At 41.4% G+C, this 7,500-nt stretch overlaps 5 non-coding genes across 5 annotated transcripts; 3 read left to right on the top strand and 2 right to left on the bottom strand.

Moving 5' to 3' along the window:
• Positions 1 to 3,306: 3,306 nt before the first annotated feature.
• Positions 3,307 to 3,379, top strand: Trnai-gau (transfer RNA isoleucine (anticodon GAU)). The gene has a single exon. It is a non-coding gene; the product is annotated as a tRNA-Ile (tRNA).
• An 82-nt stretch (positions 3,380 to 3,461) lies between these two features.
• On the top strand, positions 3,462 to 3,533 carry Trnap-agg (transfer RNA proline (anticodon AGG)). Its single transcript has one exon. It is a non-coding gene; the product is annotated as a tRNA-Pro (tRNA).
• A 771-nt stretch (positions 3,534 to 4,304) lies between these two features.
• Positions 4,305 to 4,377, bottom strand: Trnaa-agc (transfer RNA alanine (anticodon AGC)). Its single transcript has one exon. It is a non-coding gene; the product is annotated as a tRNA-Ala (tRNA).
• A 1,629-nt stretch (positions 4,378 to 6,006) lies between these two features.
• Trnap-agg (transfer RNA proline (anticodon AGG)) lies at positions 6,007 to 6,078 on the top strand. Its single transcript has one exon. It is a non-coding gene; the product is annotated as a tRNA-Pro (tRNA).
• A 775-nt stretch (positions 6,079 to 6,853) lies between these two features.
• Positions 6,854 to 6,926, bottom strand: Trnaa-agc (transfer RNA alanine (anticodon AGC)). The gene has a single exon. It is a non-coding gene; the product is annotated as a tRNA-Ala (tRNA).
• Between the last annotated feature and the right edge of the window lie 574 nt (positions 6,927 to 7,500).

Here is a 7,500-nt window from a genome sequence, read left to right as displayed (position 1 = left end):
GCATTTAGACGATCCACAAGAATAAATAAATTCATTTTGACTATGACTTATGCTCAGCTTGTCGAAACGCTTCCTATCACACTTCTCCTTGGTAAAAGGTTGTGGGAAGAAAAACAAATAGTTAACTTGACAAGCTACAGATAACACAAAGATAACTTTTAAGGGCGGTTTTGGGTCACTTTTGTGAAATTGTGGGTGGTTTTGCATGATATTCTAAAAAATTGTATTAAAATCGTTTTTTGAGAAAGTTGGGCTCGTTGGTTGACGATAAATATTGCCAATGGAAATGTAGCTTTGCATGATAAAAAAATATACGTATACGTATAACGCATTACAAAATGGAACACGTCTTCAAACGTACATTATTTGCTCTTGAGTGTTGGTGTCACCAAGACCGGAAATTAAATGTATTGGCGAATGCGATGAGCACTTGAAAGAGAAAAGAAAAAAAAACGTCGACAGACCCGACCTTACTAGCTTGAATGCTTTGTTTACCCAATTAAGATCTGACGACACTCTGACACATTAATGTGTCCAATTTTTAAGCGTATATGAAAATTAAGCCTCAAGCTGATGAGAAAGTGTTTCCTTTGTAATTTCCGGCATCTGCATACGGTAAGACTTTCAAGTCATTAACTTCACATTCATCACCAAGAACACGTCCATTACAGCCATCAAAAGTGACTTACAACCATAAAAATGCAAATTGGGACTGTTTTTGCAGCGCTGTCTACAGGGTGTTTCAAAAGTTCGTGGACATTTTAAAAAGTCTGTACTTCATCCAGATTTTTTATATTTCTCCCCATTTGTTTATCGATTTTCAGAACTCTTCTATGAGTCGGATAAAAAAAAAACTCGTTGAAATAAGTATTTTCCCGCCAAAGGCCGTGAATCTGTGTCCGGTGATTCGTAACTTTCCCGCCATTTTTGTCTGTTTTCAGTAGCAACTAGATTTTCAACGTCTTGATGTCATTTGCAATTATGAACCATAAAAAAGGTAGTCTATTTAAGAGCAAAGGCAGCAATTTTACGATCATCTGGGTATCTGTGCGAGAAACGGCTAAAATATTGCAAAAAAAGCAAGAGCTGGGTAGCGACAAACTGTAACGGCAGAGTGTTATATCTCAAAAATCCTTGAGAAAGAGGTGAAGCCTCTTTTCAGCCGTAGATCTACAACAGAAGAGCCTGTAAAACGAAAGCTTTTCACGAACAAAAGCAGTGCGACCTCCGTTCAAGATGGCGCACCGGCTCGTACGGCGAAAGCAACTCAGCAGTGGTGCAAAAAAAAGCTCCCGAATAGGCCACTTCGGAAAATACCATAATATTCTTTGTTTGTCCCCCCAAATTTTGCATGATCATTGTTTTTTTTTTTTCTCTTGGGACCATTGTAAGTCCCAAGAACAACTGGAAACAATGCTTATACAAAATTTGGAGGGCCAAACAAAGATTATTATAGTATTTTCCAAAGTGGCCTATTTTATCCAAAAAGATGAGTGGCCAGCAAATTCACCTGATCTTAACCCCATTGAAAACCTATGGAGCATAATAATAATAATAATAATAATAATAATAATAACTTTATTGTACACTACAAAACAAGACATATAGGTGTTACTTAAAAGGGAAGACTAAAATCAAGGTTACGGCAAGCCTGGCGAAACATACCACTAGCAAGCTTAAGCCAAAGGAAGCTAGCTCGTTCCATGCCGCAACGGCTCAAAAACGTTATACAGAACAATGGGGGGGCACTCTGGATATTGATATGAAAGGAAACAATGTACATAAAACTGAAAAACTTTCATTAACATCGGATTCCTAAAACTATAATTTATTTGTATAGAAAAGTGTCCACAAACTTTTGAAACACCCTGTAGTGCCCCATGGGATTCAGTCTTCGCCGACAACATGCAAATATCGACAACATTTGGGAGAGATGGAGCGTCTTTTCTTGAAAGCCGTTCGCGATAACATTCCTTCAAAACGAATTAAACCCAGGAAGAATGTTTCCTGGATAACCTCTCAAATTAGAGGAAACGTCTCTGGAAGAGAGCAATGGCTTCTAATAACCTAAATGGCTGGAACAACTAAAAACGAATAAGGAACCAAACCAAATCAGAATTAAACAAGAGCTATTGGTTACATGTTGGTACATTGATTGAATCGAAGAACCCCAAGCGGTTTTGGTCTTTCATTAAATCTAAGACCGTACCGTACAACCGTACAGCTTAATAATGAACTTGCTTCCACTGCAGCTGATAAAGCTCAATTATTCAACAATTTTTTTCTTTCCATATTCTTTGCGTCTGATACCACTTCGCCGAATACTGAAGCTTACACACCGCTAGAAGATGTTATTGACGATCTTATCTCCAAGGAGTCAGGTGTTATGAAGACCTTAGTCGGTTTTAATACCAATAGGGCGTGTGGTTCTAATGGTGTAACAGCTCGATTGCTTCGTGAAGCTTCTTCCTCGATCGCTCCGTCTATTACTATGTTATTTAACTGTTCACTTTCTCTGGGAAAACTCCCTTGCGAATGGAAAAACGCAAATGGTTCACCAATCTTCAAAAAGGGCGACAAGAAGCTCGTGTGTAACAACAGGACAATCTCGCTGACTTGTCTCTTGGTAAAAGTTATGGAGAAGCTGGTTGCCACTCATCTATATTTCTTTATCAATTCAATGCGACCAGTGGCTGCCTTCAAAGCAAAGGATCTGAAACGTGCAAGGCTACTTGCTCAAACATTACGAAGACAGAGAAAATGACCTGGTGAGGAAGTTAGGCAAAGCCACAGCATATCCAGTCTCGACACAACCCACTGGATAACAATCCACCATTATCTGGCAATAGACCTTACAATAGGCCATTACCGAGTTCATATCCGCCTCCTCTTTAAAGCGAGTCTAAGTGCAAAATTTTTTGTGATTTCAATTAGTTCCACTTTACATATGAATGAAAACTAGTTTTTATAAGAAAAACTTCGCACTTAGACTCTCTTTAAAGAGGAGGCAGACATGAACTCGGAAATGGCCTATACCCACAGTTACGTCACCTATTGCCATTGATGTGCCACAAAGAGATCATCTATTGCCAGTCGACACAACGATTCTTTGTTTCAGGACTTGGCAATATTTAAAAATCAAAAGAATTCTTTATAAACAGTAATAAATATCTCTATACGTGAAATTTATCAAACCAATGATTTGTATCGACCACGGGAGATTTAGTCAAAACTTACAGGAAAGTTACCTTGTATTGTGTTGGACGCGTTTTGAAATCACAACCACACCATTTGTTGATTCCACCTGGTCCATTAGCTCAGTTGGCAGAGCGTGGTGCTGATAACGCCAAGGTCGTGAGTTCGAGCCTCACATGGACCAAAGCACTCGGTTATTTCTTTTCTTTCTCATGGCGTGTGACAGTAAATTGCGTCCCTGTCCATCCACTACAGAAGTGTTTTCGGGCCTGTTGGTCTAGTGGCATGATTCTCGCTTAGGGTGCGAGAGGTCCCGGGTTCAACTCCCAGACAGGCCCTCGCAAGCTAGATTTTACCAATCACGCCCTAGCTGGCAGTATTCGGATCTTTCACTCTTTGCAAAATGGCCTTCAGCCAACTCGTTGAATGTGTTTGCCATAAGAAGCTGACAATTCCAACTGTGGGTATATATGATAATGGCAGAGGCCCATCGTTGGTTTACCCAAAAACTTTGATCTCCTTCTGTTTAAACACTTCTTCTCGACGACGAAGAAAGGCTCACAATGTTTTTACTTCTCACTTCCAAGCACTTTCTTACACCTGTGCTTGAAGGATAGACGCACGAAACACTGACCCTGCAAGAAATTGCATGCCCTATTTTCGGCCAAAAATTAATGAAGGTCTTACGCATATTTTTCAAGAAGATCTTCTGCCAGTCTTGTTCAGTTCCTCAGTCATTCAGCCTTCAAAAAAAACGTCAATTTGGCTGCAAGTCAAGAATGTGCACAGAATTCCCTCACCACTTCCATCTATTGGGACTCAAACTAGGCAAGTGATTTTTTAGCTCCAAGACGCCGAAGCCCGTTCAGTTACTTCAAAAACAAATGTCATGACACGGAAAACAGGTGGTTTGTCACCGTGCCACACGGGAAGATGTGTCAGAAACTAATACTTAGGCGCCAATTGGACTTGAGGCCATGACTTCCTTTTCGCAACAAGCGCTCTGACCAACTATGTTATTCACAAGACCAGCATGGTTGTGCTTAGCGCAAGAAAAAGTCTGCTTGAGATTGTTTGAGCTCGAAACATTGGCCAAATTTGATCGCACGTGGAGAATCCGGGCATTGATCCCGGTACCTCCCGCATGCTAAGCGGGCGCTCTACCATTTGAGCTAATTCCCCATTACAACGTCTCTTAGTTAAAGGATAAAGGATCGTTTAAGATCGCAATGACACGTCTGCTAGTAATTCATGCGCGTCGTTTCAACGACGTTTCAATTTTGATTCCGGCAGAGAAGAAACGCTACTAGAAGGAACAAAGAATTAAAAGCACACTTTCTTACACCTGGGCTTGAAGGATAGCCGCACGAAACACTGACCCTGCAAGAAATTGCATGCCCTATTTTCGGCAAAAATTATTGAAGGTCTTAAGCATATTTTTTCAAGAAGATCTCTTACAGGTCTTGTTCAGTTCCTTCGTCATTCAGCCTTCAGAAAAAACGTCAATTTGGCTCCAAGTGAAGAATGTGCACAGAATTCCCTCACCACTTCCATCTATTGGGACTCAAACTAGGCAAGTGATAGTTTTTTTTTCCAAGAGGCCGAAGCCCATTCAGTTACTTCAAGGAGGTTCAAGTTTCAAGGAATCCAACGTTTTTCAATTTTTGATTCCGGCAGAGAAGAAACGCTACTAGAAGGAACAAAGATTTAAAAAAAACACTTAGCTTGCGTAAATTAAGTGCAGAAATGACCGACTCCATCCCTCACACATTGCCATCCAGTGTGCCAAACATGGCGGTTCCGTGGTTCCATCATGAGTATTCTTCGGCGCAAGTTCGCGATTCGTGTGTCAAACTTAACACGCCCTTCAAGCCTTGGCTAAACACCGTGTTTTTCTTCGGTAGTATAGTGGATAGTATCCCGGCCTGTCACGCGGGAGACCGGGGTTCGATTCGCCGCCGGGGAAGAGAGGATGATTTTGTCTTATGCGACCAGTGGCTGCCTTCAAAGCAAAGGATCTGAAACGTGCAAGGCTTGCACATTACGAAGACAGAGAAAATGACCTGGTGAGGAAGTTAGCCAAAGCCACAGCATATCCAGCATATCCAGTCTCCACACAAACCACTGGATAACAATCCACCATTATCTGGCAATAGACCTTTACAATAGGCCATTTCCGAGTTCATATCCGCCTCCCCTTTAAAGCGAGTCTAAGTGCAACAAAATTTTTTGTGATTTCAATTTGTTCCACTTTACATATGAATGAAAAACTAATTTTTATAAGAAAAAACTTCGCACTTAGACTCTCTTTAAAGAGGAGGCAGACATAAACTCGGAAATGGCCTATACCCACAGTTACGTCACCTATTGTCATTGATGTGCCACCAAGAGATCATCTATTGACAGTCGACACAACGGTTCTTTGTTTCAGGACTTGGCAATATTTAAAAATCAAAAGAATTCTTTATAAACAGTTAATATCTCTGTACGTGAAATTTATCAAACCAATGATTTGTATCGACCACGGAAGATTTGAGTCAAAACTTACAGGAAAGTTACCTTGTATTGTGTTGGACGCGTTTTGAAATCACAACCACACCATTTGTTGATTCCACCTGGTCCATTAGCTCAGTTGGCAGAGCGTGGTGCTGATAACGCCAAGGTCGTGAGCCTCACATGGACCAAAGCACCGGTTATGTTATTTCTTTTTTCGAGCCTCACATGGACCAAAGCACTCGGTTATTTCTTTTCTTTCTCATGGGGTGTGACAGTAAATTGCGTCCCTGTCCATCCACTACAGAAGTGTTTTTCGGCCTGTTGGTCTAGTGGCATGATTCTCGCTTAGGGTGCGAGAGGTCCCGGGTTCAACTCCCGGACAGGCCCTCGCAAGCTAGATTTTTACCAATCACGCTTAGCTGGCAGTATTCGGATCTTTCACTCTTTGCAAAATGGCCTTCAGCCAACTCGTTGAATGTGTTTGCCATAAGAAGCTGACAATTCCAACTGTGGGTATATATGATATTGGCAGAGACCCATCGTTGGTTTACCAAAACTTTGATCTCCTTCTGTTTAAACACTTCTTCTCGACGACAAAGAAAGGCTCACAAGTTTTTTTACTTCTCACTTCCAAGCACTTTCTTACACCTGTGCTTGAAGGATAGACGCACGAAACACTGACCCTGCAAGAAATTGCATGCCCTATTTTCGGCAAAAATTAATGAAAGGTCTCTCACGCATATTTTTTCAAGAAGATCTTTTGCCAGTCTTTGTTCAGTTCCTCCGTCATTCAGCCTTCAAAAAAAACGTCAATTTGGCTGCAAGTCAAGAATGTGCACAGAATTCCCTCACCACTTCCATCTATTGGGACTCAAACTAGGCAAGTGATTTTTTAGCTCCAAGACGCCGAAGCCCGTTCAGTTACTTCAAAAACAAATGTCATGACACGGAAAACAGGTGGTTTGTCACCGTGCCACACGGTAAGATGTGTCAGAAACTAATACTTAGGCGCCAATTGGACTTGAGGCCATGACTTCCTTTTCACAAAACAAGCGCTCTGACCAACTATGTTATTCACAAGACCAGCATGGTTGTGCCAAGCGCAAGAAAAAGTCACTTGAGATTGTTTGAGCTCGGAACATTGGCCAAATTTGATCGCACGTGGAGAATCCGGGCATTGATCCCGGTACCTCCCGCATGCTAAGCGGGCGCTCTACCATTTGAGCTAATTCCCCATTACAACGTCTCTTAGTTAAAGGACGTTTTAAAGATCGCATGACACGTCTGCTAGTAATTCATGCGCGTCGTTTTCAACGACGTTTCAATTTTGATTCCGGCAGAGAAGAAACGCTACTAGAAGGAACAAAGAATTAAAAGCACACTTTCTTACACCTGGGCTTGAAGGATAGCCGCACGAAACACTGACCCTGCAAGAAATTGCATGCCCTATATTTTTTCGGCAAAAATTATTGAAGGTCTTAAGCATATTTTTCAAGAAGATCTCTTACAGGTCTTGTTCAGGTTCCTTCGTCATTCAGCCTTCAGAAAAACGTCAATTTGGCTCCAAGTGAAGAATGTGCACAGAATTCCCCCTCACCACTTCCATCTATTGGGACTCAAACTAGGCAAGTGATAGTTTTTTTTTTTTCCAAGACGGCCGAAGCCCATTCAGTTACTTCAAGGAGGTTCAAGTTTCAAGGAATCCAACGTTTCAATTTTGATTCCGGCAGAGAAGAAACGCTACTAGAAGGAACAAAGATTCAAAAAAAGCACCTTAGCTTGCGTAAATTAAGTGCAGAAATGACCGAC

The sequence above is a fragment of the Montipora capricornis genome, chromosome 6, assembly GCF_036669925.1.
Source record: "Montipora capricornis isolate CH-2021 chromosome 6, ASM3666992v2, whole genome shotgun sequence".
Classification (NCBI taxonomy): Eukaryota; Metazoa; Cnidaria; class Anthozoa; order Scleractinia; family Acroporidae; genus Montipora; species Montipora capricornis.
Note: the sequence above shows the minus strand (reverse complement) of the source record. Positions and strands in the feature narration are given on the sequence as shown.